Genomic DNA, 19,598 nt, shown 5'->3' with positions numbered 1-19,598 from the left:
GATTACCATTCATATTCACAGTGATTCATCCACATCATTCTAAGTACAACATTACTCATTCTTCTCCTTTCCTAGTTCAAATGGATTCCCCTCTATGATGCTTTTTGGGTTGCTCTAATATCAAAACTGATGCAGCTTTTCTGAACTCACTCCAAATGGGTGTTGCCTGCTACAGGCAACAGGTTTACCAAAATGATGAACAAACCTCTATTCTGCACATGTGTAGATTTACACACCTTATTCTAGCCCACAAGTAAGTCCAATAATACTTCTCAAGATCTGAAAAAGTGTTATTAACAACTAAGAAAAACATTCTACCACACAACATTATAATTGGAGGATTCATGATAGATTTAACATCTAATTCTAGTATATCAGAAATGAGCATGAATACACAACCTGTGGCATCATAAACACAATCTCTTCATTTATTGGATCTTCATCTAATATTTAATGCAACGCATAGGTCAAAATCATGGCTTCCATCCAATGATTAATGCCACGGGAATACTAAGGCTCCTCTGAGCACATTATCTCTCTATCTTTGTTACATAGAGACAACCTTGTCCTCTTATACACAGACTACAATCAGTATATCCTAAATTTCTTGAAATAAATACATCTAAACCCCCAAACAACAACACTGCCACATTTTTTGGGTGTTAGAGACCTAGTACGCAACACATACAAAGGAATGACAATATCATTTTACTATTTTAGGCCATTTCCATGTGTATCACATCACATATAAAACCATGAGAAAGATGATAGAAACAAGGTTGAAGCCAATCCTAAGAATTTTGATATTGGTGTATTAGGGAGGTTTTGTTGGAGGGAGATAATCACAGACAGTCTGTTTCTGGTACAAGGATCCAGCCATTCTATCAAGATCAACAAAGAAAGTGACATGTTATTGAAAATGGACTTGGTCAAGGCATATGACATAGAAGTGGGATTTTCTAAGGGTGAATTTTCTAAAATTTGATTTCTATTTAGAGTGGTTGAACTAGGTGCTTGAGTACTTATCAACTGCATCTTTTAATGTTCTCATAACTAGAGGACCTTCCAAATATTTGAAACAATCAAGAAGTCTAAACCATGATTGTCCATTATCCTTCTTTGTTTATAATCTTGATAGACGCCCTAGGAAAGGCCTTATCACAAAAGCAATAGAACTAGGGAGAGCTAAGTCTTTAAGGTTTCCTTCAAAATAAAGCCCGTGACTCATGCTGAATTCTTGGATATACCATACTACCAAGAGAAGACAAATTTTTGGGAGGAAAGAAACATACTAAGAATTCTATAGACTTTCAAATATGCATCTGGTAAAAAGATAAATTCTGTGAAAATCAAAGGTTTTTAGGATCATAGCCAACCAAAGAATTCAGATAAATATTGACGAAATTATGTGTCTCCAAAGAATGATTTACCAACAATGTATCTTGGTTTCCCCTCTTTCACAAATTGTAGAACATGGGAGTGGGCACAAATTTTTGATAAGCTCATACTCATGTTTGATCCATAGGTAAACAAAATTCTATGTATGGAAAAGATATTGATTCTTATCCAATCGATATTTCCAATGATTCCATTATTTTAAAGATCATTTTTAAATTAACGCTTCCAAACTCTAAGGGAGGTCCCAATGTTTCCCACAAAAATTCAACATGTTTTCTAACTCCGGCTAAAAATATTTATTTGATGGCCTTGCTATTAATATTATGACTTGGAATATCTATCACATAGGAACTGAATTGAAAAGAATCCATAGGTGCAAGGTTCATTTAGAAAATACTGATATTGTAGTTATTCATGAAACAAAACTACTAAAACTTAGAATGGATATTGTGAAAAGTTATGTGTGCAGATAGGCAATATGAATATACAAAAATTGGATAGGAAATCGAGAGGAATATAAATATGGATATGTCTTAGGTGTAACATAGAGTTTCTTTCCAAGGAAGGTTTTCGATCACACAACCTTATCTTTCTGTAGAGTGTGGGATCTTAGTTGCTACGTGACAAATGTGTATGGACCTAATTTGGTGCTTCTAGGAGCCAATTGATAGCATATTCTTGCAATGGAAAGGGAAAATCTCCCAAACCTACCATGGACCTTGGCATGAACTTTATTAGGGGTGCTCATAAAGAAAGGAGGGTTTTCAAGCAAAAATAATGCATTATTAGCACATTCCATTAAATAGGAATACCTTGGTATATGTGGAACCAAAGAATGTTAATTATACTGGGAATAAAAGAAGAAAAGGGTAAGGTTTTGTGTTGGAAATATTGAATATATTACAGATAAGTGATTATTTTCATGATTAGGGATTTGAAGTTGAATCTTTTAATCTAAAGGAAGCATTATCAGCTCGGGGAAAACCAAAAAATATCCCTTTCAAGTTTGTGAATATGTTGTTCACCCAACCTGATTTGGAAAATACAAATGTGGGAATGGTGGGACGAGGAAATAATAATATTGTTCATGGGATCAAAAATGTTTTTCTCCATAAAAACCCTCAGAATATTAAAAGAAGGGGATAATAAGAATTTCAGAAAGATTCACAATAAAAATCAGAACCTGGGGTTGAGATGAATAAACTCCATGATGAAATAGAAGAAAATGAGGTTTGCTAGATTAAAAAAATGTTCTAAAGTAAAATTAGACAATATATATCAAAGGGAGGAAGATTTATGGAGGCATAAATCAAGAATTTTGTGTCTCAAGGAAGGGGAGAGAAACACAAAGTTCTTCACAAAGCCACCCAAAGCAGAAGAACCCATAATAGAATCTCCCAAATTATCAAGGAAAATAATAGTGTGATTAAAGGACAAATATGTAAGGACACAAGTTTTTTAAGAATTTTTTAATGGAACCTAGTGACATAGCCCCCGAAAGCAATGAGCTATGTGAAAACATATCCCAAATATTATAAGCATCGAGGTCAACAAAAATCTTAGGGCACTCATCACTGAAGAAGACTACAAGAAGTGATGTTTTCATTACAAAAGAATAATGGATCAAGCCTTAATAGATTTTGAGCTAACTTTTATAAAAAAAAATGACACATTATAAAATCAAACTTGTTTAGGTGTGGTCGAAGAATTAACAAAATTTTGGTGACTTCTCAAAGCTTTAAGCTCTAATTTTGTTACACTTATCCTTGGAAAAGAGTTCATAGGAATCTTGCTTCATGGTCTTTCTGTAATTTCTCTTCTTTCCATTTGGTTCCAAAATCCATTCCTTTCTCCTCATGATTAAGAGACCCAATATCTCCCTTAAATGGATGAATAATTTCGATGTATGTCATACGCTATTGCCCCTACATCCAGCACAAATCTATATAGACCCAGGTCTGAGATGCACTTCCTCGTTTGTGAAGCTTGAAGTTGTATATCCCCTATTTCTATATTTCAGAACTTAGTAATTTGTGTGCATTTGATAGATCCTCAAACTTAGCAACCCCGAGGTCAATATCAAACCTAAATCTAGATGGGTGTGTGCGAACATCATATTCATGTAGTAAATGCATTGTCTATATTTAACATCACATGGACATACAAACACTACAATACCAACCCATGTCCAAGCTATTAGCATGGACCTCAACTCTTTCTCAGTGCAACTAAGGTGCATGTGATCCAATTTCCATCTCTCCAAAATTACACAATAAGCATTACATCAAATAAGCTTCACCATTATCCCTGAAAGGATAGATTGCTAAGGACGTTGCGACATAAACATATATATGTAAAAATATTGGAGCTTTAACAGAAATGATCAAGCTTTACATCATGAATAGAATCTATTTAGTATAGGTTGAATAGGGCTCTAGATTACTTATTGACATTCTAGTAGGAAAATCCATGGGAAACTGAAGTGATTAGTTTATAAAAAATAGGATAACCTAACTTGAACAAGCTAAGGTTAGGATTAACATCTCTTTTGTCCATAGTAGACGGTCAACCAATAAAATTGTAGATTGGATAGTTAATAAAGCCATTTAGAGGGAGAACCTTAAAATTATTATAGCTGATAAAAATCATTCAAGATGCATTGGTGGTAGATCCAACCAATAATCCTACCCAATTCATCTTAAGCCATGAATTATCAACTACATCCATCACTCCCGCACTCCTCAAACTTTAGGAGAGGATGAAGCTATTGATAATTATTAAATTTTGTTATCCCAAATCAGGTGAATGTCACTTGATGTAAAAGAGTTGAGGGGTTTTCAAAGAAAAAATTCCATACCCCCCTATGCATTCTCACAATCCATAATTTATTACCAAAGCCTATAAGAAATAGGTATCATCTCATGGAGAATTTTGATCCACCCTCATTCTTTTGTCTAAGTATCATCTCTAGGAGAATGATGAAAACTTCCTCTCAACGCCTTCACAGTGGTAGATAGCATAACCAACCTACCATAATGTTGGATCAGTTAAAGGAGTAAAACAGATTATGCGTACATTGTAGAGATGTAGGGCCCTGCTTAGAGGCTATGGAGAAGTAGCTGAAGAATTAAATCATGTCATTGATGTTGGTATGAAGCTGAACTATGAGAGACATTTTATTAGGTCCCTATAATACTAGTGATTCCCCCATTACTATTGTTATTCTATCCCTTATTGTTATTGTTGTGCCGCCATTGTCCCCATATTGTTATTATTGTGCCCCATAGAGGCCCACTATTGTTATTTTTGTGCCCTTATATTATTATTGTTAGGTCGGCTTTGGTTATATTGTGACCCCTTATACTCCTATATATAGAAAGGAGGTTTTTTCATTTGTATTATCTAAGAATTGTTCATTTGTGTAATATAAAAGAGGTTTCCCCCTTGAAGAGGTTGATTTCTAAGTCATTGATCTATCTTTTCTATCTTTTTGTGAGCTGGTTTCATAACATTTGGTATCAGAGCTCAGATTCTAAGGTTTCGCTGCTCCAAACAGGTCATCATGGAATTTTCGCTATAACTTTTTTCTGCAACATTTCAAAAGCTAAAAAAAAACAATTTCAGCCGAAATCTCCCTGAACCTTGGGTCCAAGTGTAAGATCTTGTGTCACTATATTTTTGGAGATATGATACAATGAAGTTAGGGTTTTTGCAGGATCTTGAATTATATCTCAAATAGGTGACCTAGGGAAAATCATCATAACGTTTTTTCTGAGCATCAGATTGAACTTTCCTAAGAAGTTACAAAAATAGGATAGCCTGTAGTTTTCAGTGTATCAGTTTCAGATCCTAAGGTCAAAATTGTGACACGTGGCACTTCGTACAAGCTCTCTCTACTGAACTTGTCTATAATTAGGTCATCGTCGGAGATTTGGAATAACTCTTCATTGGAGAATCCAATATTGATTAGACTTGTGGTGTTAGAAATAGTACTCAGAGGGTTACCGCAGGAAGAAATTTCAGACCTTGGAGATCGAAAATTACAGAGGTACATCAGATTCAATATCGAGCTCCTACAAAGTGAAAAAAGGTGTCTAGTTTTGTTTTAAAATTTTCCATAAGTCTGGTTTGAAAAAATAGTTTGAAGGAATTCAAAGGGAATAGTGAAGAAATATTATCATTAATTAATGCCCCGAAGAATGAAAATGGAAACACCTAGTAAGAAACCTGAAATCTCTAGCATGACTCATGAAGAAGAGGAAGAAATGCAACATGATATATCAAAATTACGAGGCCAAGAGCAACAAAATTCACTCTCACAAAAAGTAACAGAAGCTAAGATGGATGGTTTAAGGAAAAGGGTAGAAGCTAGGATGAATGACATGGAAGCTAAGATAGATGGCATGGAACCTAATATGGATGATTTAAAGAAAGGCGTGGAAGATAAGATGGAAGATTTGAAGACAAATTTGACAGAGTTTCTACACGAAATGATTACTAATGGTGAAAGGGTAGTCAAGGAAACTCATGATGAGAAAAAAAAAATTAAATATTTCATAGACTCTAATGTTGGATCGAGGAACCACCATGTTCTAAAGATCGATATGAGGATGTTTGATGGCAAGGATCCCATAACATGGATACTATAGATGGAGCAATTTTTCGATCTCCATAATGTGAAAACACACAAAATGTTCACATTGCAACTTTATATTTGGAACCAAATCAGTTTGTATGGTATCGATGGCTTTGCTCTCGTAAAGAAATTGTCACTTTGGTTATTTTTACGGATGAAATGATAGCACATTATGAGGATAAAAAAATGAATTTTTTTTTAGCCAATTGATAAATCTCAAACAAAAAGGGTTCAATGATGGAGCACATTAAGGACTTCCAAAAATTTAATATAAGGGTAAGAGATATTCCAGAGGAGCATAGGATTGATGTGTTCATAGGGACTTTAAAGGATAACATCCAACATGATGTTCACCTTTGGGAACCTGATTCATTGGAGAAGGCATTCAGGTTGGCAAGAAAAATGGAAAGAAAAATTATGGCAACAAGGAAGCCTACCACTCACAATCATAAAAATGGAAGTGTTGTTGCCTGTAGCCATCCACAACCTGTAAGGTTGACACCACAACAATTGGAAAAAAAGGAGAAAAAGGGTTTTGTTACAGTTGTGATAGAAAATACACTAAAGGTCATAAGTGTGCTGAGAATAAATTATTTTACATAGATTGTGAAGAGGAGGAAGAAAAGGAACAAGAAACATCAAAAGAAGAGGATATACACCAGGAACAAACCCTAGAGAAAGAAGAAATGAATCCGACCATATCTTGTAATGCATTGGCTGGAATTAACACTCCTCAAAATATCAAGATAGAAGGGCATATCAAGAAGAAAAAGGTAATAGTGTTGATTGATTCGGGTAGTACTCGTAATTTTATTCATTGTAAGACAGTCAAGGAATTGAATTGCTTCCTATATCCAGCACCAGAGTGTCAAGTGATGGTTGCAAGTGGAGGAACCATAAATTGTTCAGGAAAGTACCATAATATCAAGCTATCCATGGGAGAATATGTATTGAATATCCCAATGCTTTCCATTCAAATGGATGGTGTTGATGTTGTACTAGGAGTCCAATGGATAACATCCTTGGGTACAATAGCTTTTAATTTTCAAGAACTTTTCATGAAATTTTCTTTAGAAGGGAAGGAAGTTGAATTAAGGGGTATCGTAGGAAAATTGGGAAATATAATAAACTCTAACGGAATGACAAAGCTTCTAAAGAAAGAACAACGAGGCATAATTGCACAATTATTTTCACTAGAGGTTCCCACATCGAAATCATCTATTTCTCTAGATCTCCAAAAGTATTGGATAATCATTCCAAGGTATTTTAGACTCCCAATCACCTCCCACCCATTCGTGATCATGATCATGATATTCATTTGATTCAAGGAAGTGTTCCTCCAAACACCAGTCATTACAGATATCCCTATGCCCAAAAGAGTAAAATTGAACGTATGGTTGTAGAAATGCTAGAGGCTGGTATAATTCAACCTAGTCAAAGTTCTTTCTCTGCTCCAGTAGTATTGGTTCACAAAAAGGACGGATCATGGTGCATGTGTCCAGATTATAGGGAGCTCAACAAGCTCAATATTAAAGATAAATTTCCCATTCCTGTCATTCATGAATTATTGGATGAATTGCATGGATCAATTTACTTCACCAAGTTGGATCTTCGTTCAGGATATCATCAAATCAGAATGAAGACTGAAGACATTCCAAAAAGAACATTTAGAACTCATGAGGGTCATTATGAATTTTTGGTCATGCCTTTTGGCCTTACCAATGAACCTTCTACATTTAAAGGTTTGATGAATTCCATTTTCAAACCCTTCCTTAGAAAATTTGTGTTGGTATTTTTTGATGATATACTAATATACAACAAGTCTTGGAAGGAACATGTTCAACATGTTGACAAGGTGCTCAAACTATTGGAGGAGAAACAATTATATGCAAAAAGCTCCAAATGTTTCTTTGGAGTACAAGAGGTGGAATATCTAGGTTATATTGTATCTCATGAAGGTGTTAAGGTAGACCCTGTTAGCTCTGCTATGCAATGTTGATTTTTCAAAGTCAGAGGAAAATCGAGCCTATGAGATGGAGTCTTCAAAGGGGCTTGCATTTGGTCATTCTTCCTTTTCTTACTATCCCACTTTCCCTCCGCCACCTCCATTCCTCTATTTTTCTCCTAAACCCGATAGATTAACCCTTTTGACTTTAGCCTCGAGCGCAAAGCCAAAACCTGCCATAAAACCTTACCCCAATGACCTGAGTGCTCATAAACTCCTCGCTTCATCTCCATCATTGATCACCCCGTCGATCTAATGGCTCCCACCACACCCGATAAAAGCAAACCACTCTGTCATTCCCAACCGTCCGATCATTTCCATAAAGATCCGACGGCATTCGCTTTTATCACGCCCGCAACTTAATCAGACGATAGCACGCGATGAGAGCGATTTTTCTCTCTCATCCGCTGCTACGTGTCGATCGCTGAATGGAATCACGCGACCCCATCCTTTTACTGCTCAATGCCTGAAAGTGGTGCGATCAATACCATTTACCGTCCGACCAATCCACCCCACTCGCTAACGCCCGCACAACTCCACCGCCTGATGACCGTCTAATCTGTTCGCTGATGATCTGACGGCCCCAATTCATCCCGCTCTCACCCCAGCTAATAGCCTCCGTCGAGCCATCTCTGTCGTCTGTTTCCTCGATCCAACAGCCATTTTTTCTGCTCATCCAAATCATTCACCTGCCCATGCATTCCACATCTTCCACCATTCTGTTTGCCCGAAGAAGGAAAATGACCAGCTTGTTATTACCAGTCACTGTCAGACCCCCCCAACAACCATATTGAACAGAAGGCATGGCCAAGGGAGAAAAGGACAATCACGACCCTGTAATTGAATTTGTCAGTCATGGACTTCACTGGTACGAGCACTCCAATTGCCTAAGAGGACAGCACAACACCTGAACAAATCGTATTCACTCACTGAAGCAAGAAAACATGTTTAGAGACTCCATCAAGTAGTTAAATGCAGTTGGTGGTCAATTATGACCCCTCCATACCTAAATGGCCAAGTGCCCTTGTAATGTAAATTTATAAATACCCAGAAACAAGATGTAATCAGGGTTGGTGGTTGGCATTTGATGTAAGGTTCAACTTCTGGATACTGTAGATATTTTGTCACTTGCAGCGTCTCGTCTTCATTTTTAGCTAATACAAGCTTCTTTTGCTATTAACTGCTCACTTTCCATTTTTCTCTATTCTAGGCTTGTGCTTGATATGCTGTGTTCTTGATCTTTTGAGGTTTAGCACTAGATAACTGTCATCTTATCTCAATGTTAGATGGTTGAATGTATCACTGAATAGGTCACTCAGGTTTTTTTCTATCTGATGCCAGAGAGCTGACATCCTGTCTGTGCATTAGTAGATTAGATTTACAGATCTCTCTACTAGTTGCAGTCGGCCATCACATGGTCTTGTGCATCTGCTGGTGTGGTTAGTATTCTCCATACTCACTTCATCTCTATACTGTGAGCATTTGGTGGTCTAAAGCCATGTAGTTTGAGGGTGTTCACGCATGTCTGGAGTGAAACAAAGTAGAAGTGGTTATCTGGCTTGAACAAACCATCATTCCTTCCATTAAACCTGCAACAATAGTTGAATTTATATGTTACCAGGCATCTCCGAGCTACAACCTAGGAGAGTTTCTTAGAATCCTAACATAATTGGCGCCATTGATGGGGAGAGGAGATTGAAGCTCAGCTTCCCTAGGAGAACGACACAAATCCAACTTTGATGGTAGACAAAGTCTGGACACATTTTTGGTTGTAATCATCTATCTAGCAACTCTACTGGAGGACCAACCTATTGGCGACTCCACATTACAGTTCTGGCTCAGTTTGTGAGGCATACTAGGAGAAATCCTCAGAAATCACCAGCTGACCCAGTGCGTGACCCTGAGAAGATTGTCAAGCAGAGAAAAACATCGTAGAAAGGAGCATCAGGATCAGGTAAACCTAAACAATCTTATGTATCTCTGTAAGAAATGCTTGTAACCGAGCATGTACATGTTGAAAATATAGAGCCTAGTACTATCACTGAAGAAATACCCTCAGAGATTTATAAAGCTCCTTGTTTAATAAGTTCTCCTTTGGATCTCAGTCGAAAGAAAATCTCCCCTACAGTGCATCAGTTTCCTTCAGCCTGTTATTTATTTCTCAGCTCCCTACTTTTCAAACTGCCAGTACCCTTCCATCCACCCCAGTCATGGCAGGCCCACAAGCACCTACCAAAATGGAAAGAATCATAGCTTCTAGGTATGGACCCCTGTTCCTGCCTATTCCTCTGAATGCCATGCCTGCAGGAGAATATCATAAATACATGCCTAAGTTCACTAGTACAGAGGGAGTAACAGCTGAAGAGCACCTTGAGTCTTTTTATAGCTATGCTGATAACCTAGATATCAGTGAGGATGATGTGTGGATGAGAGTATTTGTCCAAGGCCTTGATGGAGAGGCTAGAAAGTGGTTCAGAGAACTAACCCCTAGGTCTATAGAAGATATTGAAGCATTAGATGATGTGTTTTTAAAGCATTGGGGAGATAAGAAAGACTTGCTATATTACCATATTGAGTTTGGCAACCTCAAGAGGGAAAATGGGGAATCATTGTTTGATTTTAACAAAAGATTCAATCATATGTATAGCAAGATACCAGCTGAAGTAAAGCCTACCCCCACCTCTGCTAAACTCACCTATGCCAATGCTTTCGATTCTAATTTTTGCCTGCTATTGAGAGAAATAAGATCTGCCACTCTAGCTGAAATGCAAGATGTAGCCTTAGAGGTGGAATCCAATATCATGGCTGCAGAAAAGCTCAAAGGTCATGCTGATAGAAGAAGGCAGAGAGGTGAGGCTTCATCTTCCTCTGCTTCATCTTCAGAGCCCAAAATAGACAAAATGACTAAAATGATAGAGTCATTGGCTGCTGAATTATCCAAACTGAAGGTTGAGCAGAGTTCTGGGAAAGAAAGGTTGCCTAATGCATTTGCTCCTAGAAATCCAAATCCATTCAGAAGAGCAAATGAACAAATGCAAATCATTAAGAGGGGAAAAGAGGCCAGTGAAGAACAAAGGGTTAAGAATCCTTTCCAGAACGTAGTCATGGAGGAGGAACAGTTTGATGAAGAGGATGAGATTCACTGCATGGAAGACAAGGGAAGTTCTGCCTTTTTGACATTAGCTACCTACGAAGAATCATTACTCAGGGACCAGACTAGTTAAGAGTGGGACAGAGAAGCTGTTCTACAAACTGAAGACCAGCAAAGATATAACTTGAGGTCAAGAACGAGTAATGTCAAAGAGAATCCTGCTCAAAGATCTGTTGTCCCCCCAGAGCAGAAAATCAACAAATAGAAGAGACTAGCAGCTGATCCAGTCATCGTGAAAGCACCAGCTCAAGAGGTAAGAGGCCCTGACAAGTCCCCTTCCCCTTTCAGTTTTGAATCAGAAGTCCAGAAATTGAAAATATCTGTACCCCTAATAGAACTTGTAAAGAGTGAGGTCTTTAGAAAGCTTATCATTGATGCCCTTGAGCTAAAAGCCACACAAGCCTCCACTAACTATGTGAACTTACAAGATGATAAACCTACAGCTGTGCTTAGCCCAATGACTGAACCTGCTGATGATAATTCTCCATCATTTTATGTTTTCTTGACCATTCATGACAAAACCCTCCACATCTGTCTGCTGGACATGGGGGCCAACCATAATCTGATGCCCAAAGCTGTCATGGAAGAGTTAGGCCTTGATATCATCAGACCATATCATGACTTTTTCTCCTTTGATTCAAGAAAGGTGAAACGTCTAGGGTTGATCAAAGACTTAGCTATCACTCTAACTCAGCTTCCCATGAAGAGTATGATGATGGATATTGTGGTGGCAGATGTTCCCCCTAAGTTTGGCATGCTACTTTCCAGAGGGTGGATTAAGAGATTGGGTGGGACATTACAAAGTGACTTATCTTATGCCGTTGTCCCAGTTTTTGGACGAGAAAGCAGAAGGCTATACAGGGAAGCCCAACTAGCCTATATCATTAGTGATGAGAGGAACCCCACTAATCATCCTATTTACGCCGTGGACACTGATTTTGGGACATGTATTCTTCAAATTGAAGAATCCCATAAGGTCCCGGTGCAGCTCAAGAAACTAGTAGGGCAGGCCATGGAAGGAGAGGAAAAACAGGCTTGGGATACGTTCTTTGATGAAGCTTGTTCAAGGGAAACAACAGGAGCAGGAGTGGTGTTGGTATCTCCAAGACAAGAAAGCACACATCTGTCTTTTAAGCTAACTTTTCAGGTCACAAACAATATAGCAAAGTATGAGGCTCTGATATTGGGCCTAAATTCTGCCAAAGACATGGGAATTAGAGACATAAAGGTGTTTGGAGATGCTGATCTCATCATTCAGCAAGTGAACAAAATGTTCCAAGCAAGGCACTCAAGGTTGAAAGCATACAGAGATGAGGTATGGAGACTCAAAGATTCTTTTGATTGTTTTTGTATCTCATATATCCCTAGAGTAAAAAATCAGCTTGCTGATTCCCTTGCTGTGTCTGCTAGCATGTTCATCCCTCCCATGCCCCCTAAATTGGCCTATGAAGTCCAGATAAAATATAGACCATCCTTGCCTGATAATGTCCAACATTTGAAAGTTTTTGAGGATGATGATGAAATAAATAGGTTCCTACAAGTCATTGATGAATTCTCTGAAATGCAAATTGATCAAGAGAATGAAGCTTTGGAAAAATGTCCCTAGCCTCAGCTAAGAAACAAAATTGGACAAAACAACATTGTACAGCTGCCTAGCAATCATATACCTAGAGGGCTAGTGCCTCTAGAGAAGTTGTTTGACCAAAATGATGTGCCTCATAAGATCGCCCAAAAAGAAGATCAGTCTGCAGTCCATAGGCATAACATAGGGAATCCAGAGCATCCAAAATATATAAATTTTTCTGCCCATTTGTGTGTTGCCCAAAGTTATGAATATTGCACTTTCATGAAGCAATTTGCTGATGTCTTTGCCTGGGAATACAATGACCTCAAAACTTATGACAAAAAGATCATCTAGCATAAGATCCCATTAGAGAAAGACACCATTCCTTTCAAGCAGAAACTGAGACCCATAAATCCTTTGCTCCTCCCCCTGATTGAAAAAGAAATCAAGAAGTTGTTGGCTGCCAAAATCATAGTTCCCCTGAGATATTCAAAGTGGGTAGCAAACTTGGTAGTGGTGAGGAAGAAAAGTGGAGAAATTAGGTTGTGTGTTGATTTCAGAAACCTGAACAAATGCTCTAAGAAAGACAACTATCCCCTACCCAAGATGGAGCATTTGCTGCAAAAGGTCTCAGGAGCCAAAGTCATGTCTTTCATGGATGGATTTTCAGGGTATAACCAAGTTGTTGTACATCGAGATGATCAAGAAAAGACTGCATTCACCACTCATTGGGGCACTTTTATGTATTCCAAGATTCCTTTTGGGCTGATGAATGTTGGAGCCACCTTTTAGAGAGCTATGGATATAGCATTTGTAGGAGAGAGGGATAAGTTTGTCCTTTTCTACCTAGATGATATAACAGTATACTCCTGCAGCCATCAGGATCATTTGTAGCATTTGAAGAAGGTGTTTTTGAAGTACCAGAGGTTTGGGATATCAGTAAACCCTAAAAAGTCGCAATTCGCTTTAGAAGAGGGTAAGCTATTAGGACACATTGTTTCTGCAGCAGGTGTCAAAATTGACCTAGAAAGAGTAAAAGCAATATAGACTCTGTCTGTCCCAAGATCAAAAAAGGACATCCAATGCTTTCTAGGCAAAATAAATTTTGTAAGGAGGTTTATTCCTAATTTTACAAAATTGGTAAAACACATCACCTCCATGTTGAAAAAGGGATCAGAGGTCAAATGGACTGATGAAGCAAGAAGATCTTTTGAAGCCATAAAAAGAGCTATTATGGAAGCTCCTACTTTGATTAGCCCAGACTATAGCAAAGAGTTCCATATCTTTTCATTTGCCTCAGGTGACACCCTTGCAGCAGTCTTATTGCAAAAAGATGATGAGGGTTCAAAGCATCCAGTGGCATTCTTTAGCAAAACATTAAGGGATGCTGAACTGAGGTATGATATCATTGAAAAACAGGCTTATGCTCCTAACAAATCCTTAAAAGCTTTCAGAATATACATTCTGCACTCCAAGGCAATTGCATATGTGCCCTCTACTTCAGTGAAGGATGTCCTAATGCAGCCAGATGTTGATGGAAGAAGGGCTAAATGGATTGCAAAACTCATTGAATTCAACAAAGAATTGAAGCCCACCAAGCTTGTCAGAGGTCAGGGTCTTGCCAAGCTGATGGCTGAAGAAAATTGCAGGATGCCGGACATGAATTGGGTAAGCAAAAACTCATATGAGGGACAAACAGGAGAAGAAATAGTTGGACCAAGACAAAACCAGTCATTGGCTGAAAATCTAGCTTCTTGTGAATGTTATTCTACAATAGCTCAATTTTTGCTGAAGCTAGAAGTTCCTTTAGGCCTAAGTTCAAGCCAAGCTAGGACTATTAAGCTTAGAGCAGCCAAAATATTTCATTCATGAAAACTTTTTGTATTGGAGGGATCCATCTGGAATCCTTCTAAGGTGTCTGGACAAAGAACAATCCGTGGAGGTCATGCATCAATTTCGTTCCAGCATATGTGGAGGACATCACTATTGGAAAACCACATCCCACAAGATTCTCAGAGCTAGGTATTATTGGCCCACCTTTTTTTTTGATGTCTTTTTATTTGTAAAATCTTATGACAGGTGCAAGAGGTTTGAAGGAAAACAGCAGTTAAAGTCTCTGCCCTTGAAGCCAATACATGCCAATGGCCCTTTCCAACAGTGGGGTTTGGATTTCATAGGGGAAATTAATCCACATTCCAGTAGCCAGCACAGATGGATCTTGGTAGCCACTGACTGCTTCACTAAATGGATTGAGGCCATCCCTTCTAGGTAAGCTAATCACCATGTGGTCATGAAGTTCTTAACAGAAAACATTTTCACTAGGTTTGGCTGTCGACATAAATTAGTTACAGAAAATGCAGCAGCCTTCAAGGCAAACGAGTTGATGGACACGTGTGACTCATTGGACATTAAGCTAGTTCATTCCACCTCATATTACCCTCAAGGTAATGGTCTAGCAGAATCATCCAATAAGAGCCTGATAAGGATAATCAAGAAGCTGCTGGAAGACAACAAAAGGAACTGGGATTCCAAGCTAAAGTATGCATTGTGGGCTGATAGGGTAACCACCAAGAAATCCACAGGGAATTCTCCATTCAAGCTGGTATATGGCACTGAGGTTATATTTCCAATCCAGTTGACCCTCCCTATGGCTAAGTTCTTGCAGGAAGAGCAGAATGAGGAAGATGACATGGCAAAGAGGATCAGTGACTTGGCAGAAGTGCATCAAATCAGAGACCAATTGGTAGAAAAGTCTGCAGCACATCAAAAGAGAATCAAGGAAGCCTTTTACAGAAAGGCAAAGATAGACAATTTTTGAGTTGGAGACTTGGTTCTTAAATGGGACGCACTGAAGGAGAAGAAGGGTAACCATGGGAAGTTTGATGCTTTGTGCACTGGACCTTTTTTCATCGCTCAGATCCAAGGGAACAGCACTTTCATACTGCAAAGTATCGAAGGAGAAACAGTTTTTGATGGCCCAGTTAATGGGTGATTTTAGAAAGTTTATGTTTTTTAAGGTCTTTAGGCCTTAACGCTGTAAATATGTTATTTTTATGAGTTTAGTGTAGGCTTAATTAGACTCCATGCCTAATGGAATACTAAGCAATGTTTTTGATCTTGTTTTTATGTAGAAGGCAATGGTCTACAGTTCTTGAGACCTCACAGGGAGGATCTCATCCCCAGAAGGAGCCAGTGTTAGTTCTGCTATGCAACGCTGATTTTTCAAAGTCAGAGGAAAATCGAGCCTATGAGATGGTGTCTTCAAAGGGGCTCGCATTCGGTCATTCTTCCTTTTCTTACTATCCCCTTTCCCCTCCGCCACCTCCATTCCTCTATTTTTCTCTCCTAAACCGACAGATTAACCCTTTTGACTTTAGCCCCGAGTGCAAAGCCCAAACGCCATAAAACAGTACCTCGATGACCCCGAGTGCTCATAAACCCATCGCTTCATCTCCACAATTGATCACCCCGTCGATCTAACGGCACCCGCCATGCCCGATAAAAGCGACCCACTCTCTCATTCCCAACCATCTGATCATTTCCATAAATATCCGACGACATTCACTTTTATCGCACCCGCAACTTAATCAGACGATAGCACGCGATGAGAGTGGTTTTTCTCTCTCATTCGCCGCTACGTGTTGATCACTGAATGGAATTGCGACCTTGTCCTTTTACCGCTCAATTCCCAAAAGCAGTGCGATCAATACCATTTACCGCCCGACCAATCTGCCCCGCTCGCTAACGCCCGCGCAGCTCCGCCGCCCGATGGCCGTCCGATCTTTCCGCTGAAGATCTGACGGCCCCAATTCATCTTGCTCTCACCCCAGCTGATAGCCTCCGTCGAGCCATCTCCACCATCCGTTTCCTCGATCCAGCGGCCATTCTTTCTGCTCATCCAAATCATTCACCTGCCCATGCATTCCACGTCTTCCACCATTCCATTTGCTCGAAGAAGGAAAATGACCAGCGTGCCATTACCAGTCGTTGTCAAATCCCCCAACAACCATATTTAACAGAAGGCATGGCCAAGGGAGAAAAGGACAAGCACAGACCTATAACTGAACTTATCAGTCATGGACTTCACTGGTACGAGCACTCCAATTACCTAAGAGGACAACACAACACCTGAACAAATCAGATTCACTCACTGAAGCAAGAAAACATGTTCAGAGACTCCATCAGGTAGTTAAATGCAGTTGGTGGTCAATTATGACCCCTCCATACCTAAATGGCCAAGTGCCCTTGTAATGTAAATCTATAAATACCCAGAAACAAGATGTAATCAGGGTTGGTGGTTGGCATTTGATGTAAGGTTCAACTTCTGGAGACTGTAGATATTTTGTCACTTGCAGCGTCTCGTCTTCATTTTCAGATAATACAAGCTTCTTTTGCTGTTAACTGGTCACTTTCCATTTTCCTCTATTCTAGGCTTGTGCCTGATATGTTGTGTTCTTGATCTTTTGAGGTTTAGCACTAGATAACTATCATCTTATCTCTGTGTTAGATGGTTGAATGTATCACTGAATAGATCACTCAGGTTTCTTTCTATCTGATGCCAGAGAGCTGTCATCGTATCTATGCATTAGTAGATTAGATTTACAGGTCTTTCTACTAGTTTCAGCCGACCATCACATGGTCTTGTGCATCTACTGGTGTGGTTAGTATTCTCCATACTCACTTAATCTCTATACTGTGAGCATTTGGTGGTCTAAAGCCTTGTTGTCCGAGGGTGTTCATGCATGTCTGGAGTGAAAAAAAGTAGAAGTGGTTAACTGGCTTGAACAAACCATCATTCCTTCCATTAAACCTACAACAATAGTTGAATTTATATGTTACTAGGCATCTCCAAGCTACAACCTAGGAGAGTTTCTTGGAATCCTAACAGACCCTAAAAAAATTAAAACCATTAAAGAATGGAAAATCTAGACATCCATAAAGCATCTGCAAGGATTTCTCGAGTTGACATGGTATTATCGCATGTTTGTTAAGAAATATGGGAGAATAGAAGCACCTCTAACAACATTATTAAAGGAAGATGCATTTTCATGGACTCCGGAAGCAACGAAGGCATTTGAACATCTTAGAAAGGTAATGTGCCAAGCACCGGTCTTAGCTACACCAGACTTCACAAAAACCTTTATTGTGAAATATGATGCCTTAGGAAATGGAATTGGTGTTGTGTTAATGCAAGAAGAAAGACCCATTTCTTTCGAAATTCGTCAAATCAAAGGAAAGCATTTACACAAAGCTATTTATGAGAAGGAAATGTTGGCAATACTGCATGCACTTAAGAAATGGCAACCCTACCTAATTGGGAGACACTTCAAGGTAAAAACAAATCATGATAGTCTTAAATAATTTTTAGAAAAAAGATTATCTTCAAAAGAGCAGAAAAAATGGATCACAAAGATGTTGGGTTATGACTTTGAAATCATCTACGAAAAGGGGAAGCAAAATGTTGTGGCAGATGCGCTCTCAAGAAAGGATGAGGATGTGGAAGCATTTCTTTGTGGCATTTATAGTATCCAACCACATTAGATAAATGAAGCAAGGGATGAATGGAAGAATGATGAAGAGGTGTGGGAACTCATTCAAAAGTTACAACAAGATCCTAGTACATTTGATACATTTAGCTGGAAAAATGATTCATTATGGTACAAAGGTTGGTTATACCTATGTAAGAATTCCCAACTCAAACAAAAGATTCTTAAGGAATTGCATACCTCTCCCTTAGGAGGGTACTCAGGACTTCTAAAAACTTACCAGAGCGTTAAGAAGCAATTTTTTGGGGATGGCCTTAAATCAGATATTAAAAAGTTTGTGGAGAAATGTTTGGTTTTCCAACAAAATAAATTTGAAACAATTAAGACACCGGGACTATTACAACCTTTATCGATTCCAAGCCAATGTTGTGAGGAGGTTTTAATGGATTTTATCACAGGTTTACCCAAGTCTGAAGGAATGATTATTACCATGGTGGTAGTTGACAGACTTACCAAGTATGCACACTTTTTTCCATTATCTCATCCATTTAAAGCGAGTACAATTTCTACTGCATTGATGGAAATAATTCAAAAGCTACTACATGGAAACCCAAAGATTATTGTAAGCGACAGAGATCCCATTTTCACTGGAAATTTTGGACAAAATTATTTTCTTGTCTTGATACTCAGTTAGCTCATAGCTCATCTTATCATCCTCAATCTGATGGGCAAACTGAGATAGTAAACAAATGTTTGGAAGGATGTCTTCATTGCTTTGTATCTAATAAACAGACACAATGGGTCAAATGGTTACCTTTGACTGAATGGTGGTATAACACTTCCTTCCATACTACAACAAAAATTACCCCATTTATGGCACTTTATGGATATCATCCACCATCCATCACATCATATTTAAGAGAAAATTCTAAGGTTCAAGGAGTGGAAGATCACATCGACCATCAACAACAAGTTCTCCAACTCTTAAAGGATAACCTTGCCTTGGCACAAAATAGAATGAAACGGGAGGAAGATCAACATCACAGTGAAACAATTTTTGATGTAGGTGATTGGGTATTCCTATGGATACAACCATATAAACAAATGTCCCTCAAGAAAGATAAGAAGGATAATAAATTATCACCAAAGTATTATGGTCCATACAAGGTGTTGCAAAATATTGGTACTATGGCATACAAATTGGAGCTTCCTGCAACATGCGAAGTGCACCCAGTCCTCCATGTTTCATGCTTAAAGAAGATTATATGTGAAAAGCTCCTAGTTTAAACAATATTTGCAGAACTTGATGAGGAAGGAAAAATCATATTGGAACTTGGTGCAGTCAAAGAAACAAGAAC

Source organism: Pinus tabuliformis, chromosome J (assembly GCF_031772625.1).
Source record: "Pinus tabuliformis cultivar Carrire ecotype Pingquan chromosome J, CPIR1, whole genome shotgun sequence".
Taxonomy (NCBI): domain Eukaryota; kingdom Viridiplantae; phylum Streptophyta; class Pinopsida; order Pinales; family Pinaceae; genus Pinus; species Pinus tabuliformis.
This window is presented reverse-complemented; position numbering follows the sequence as displayed.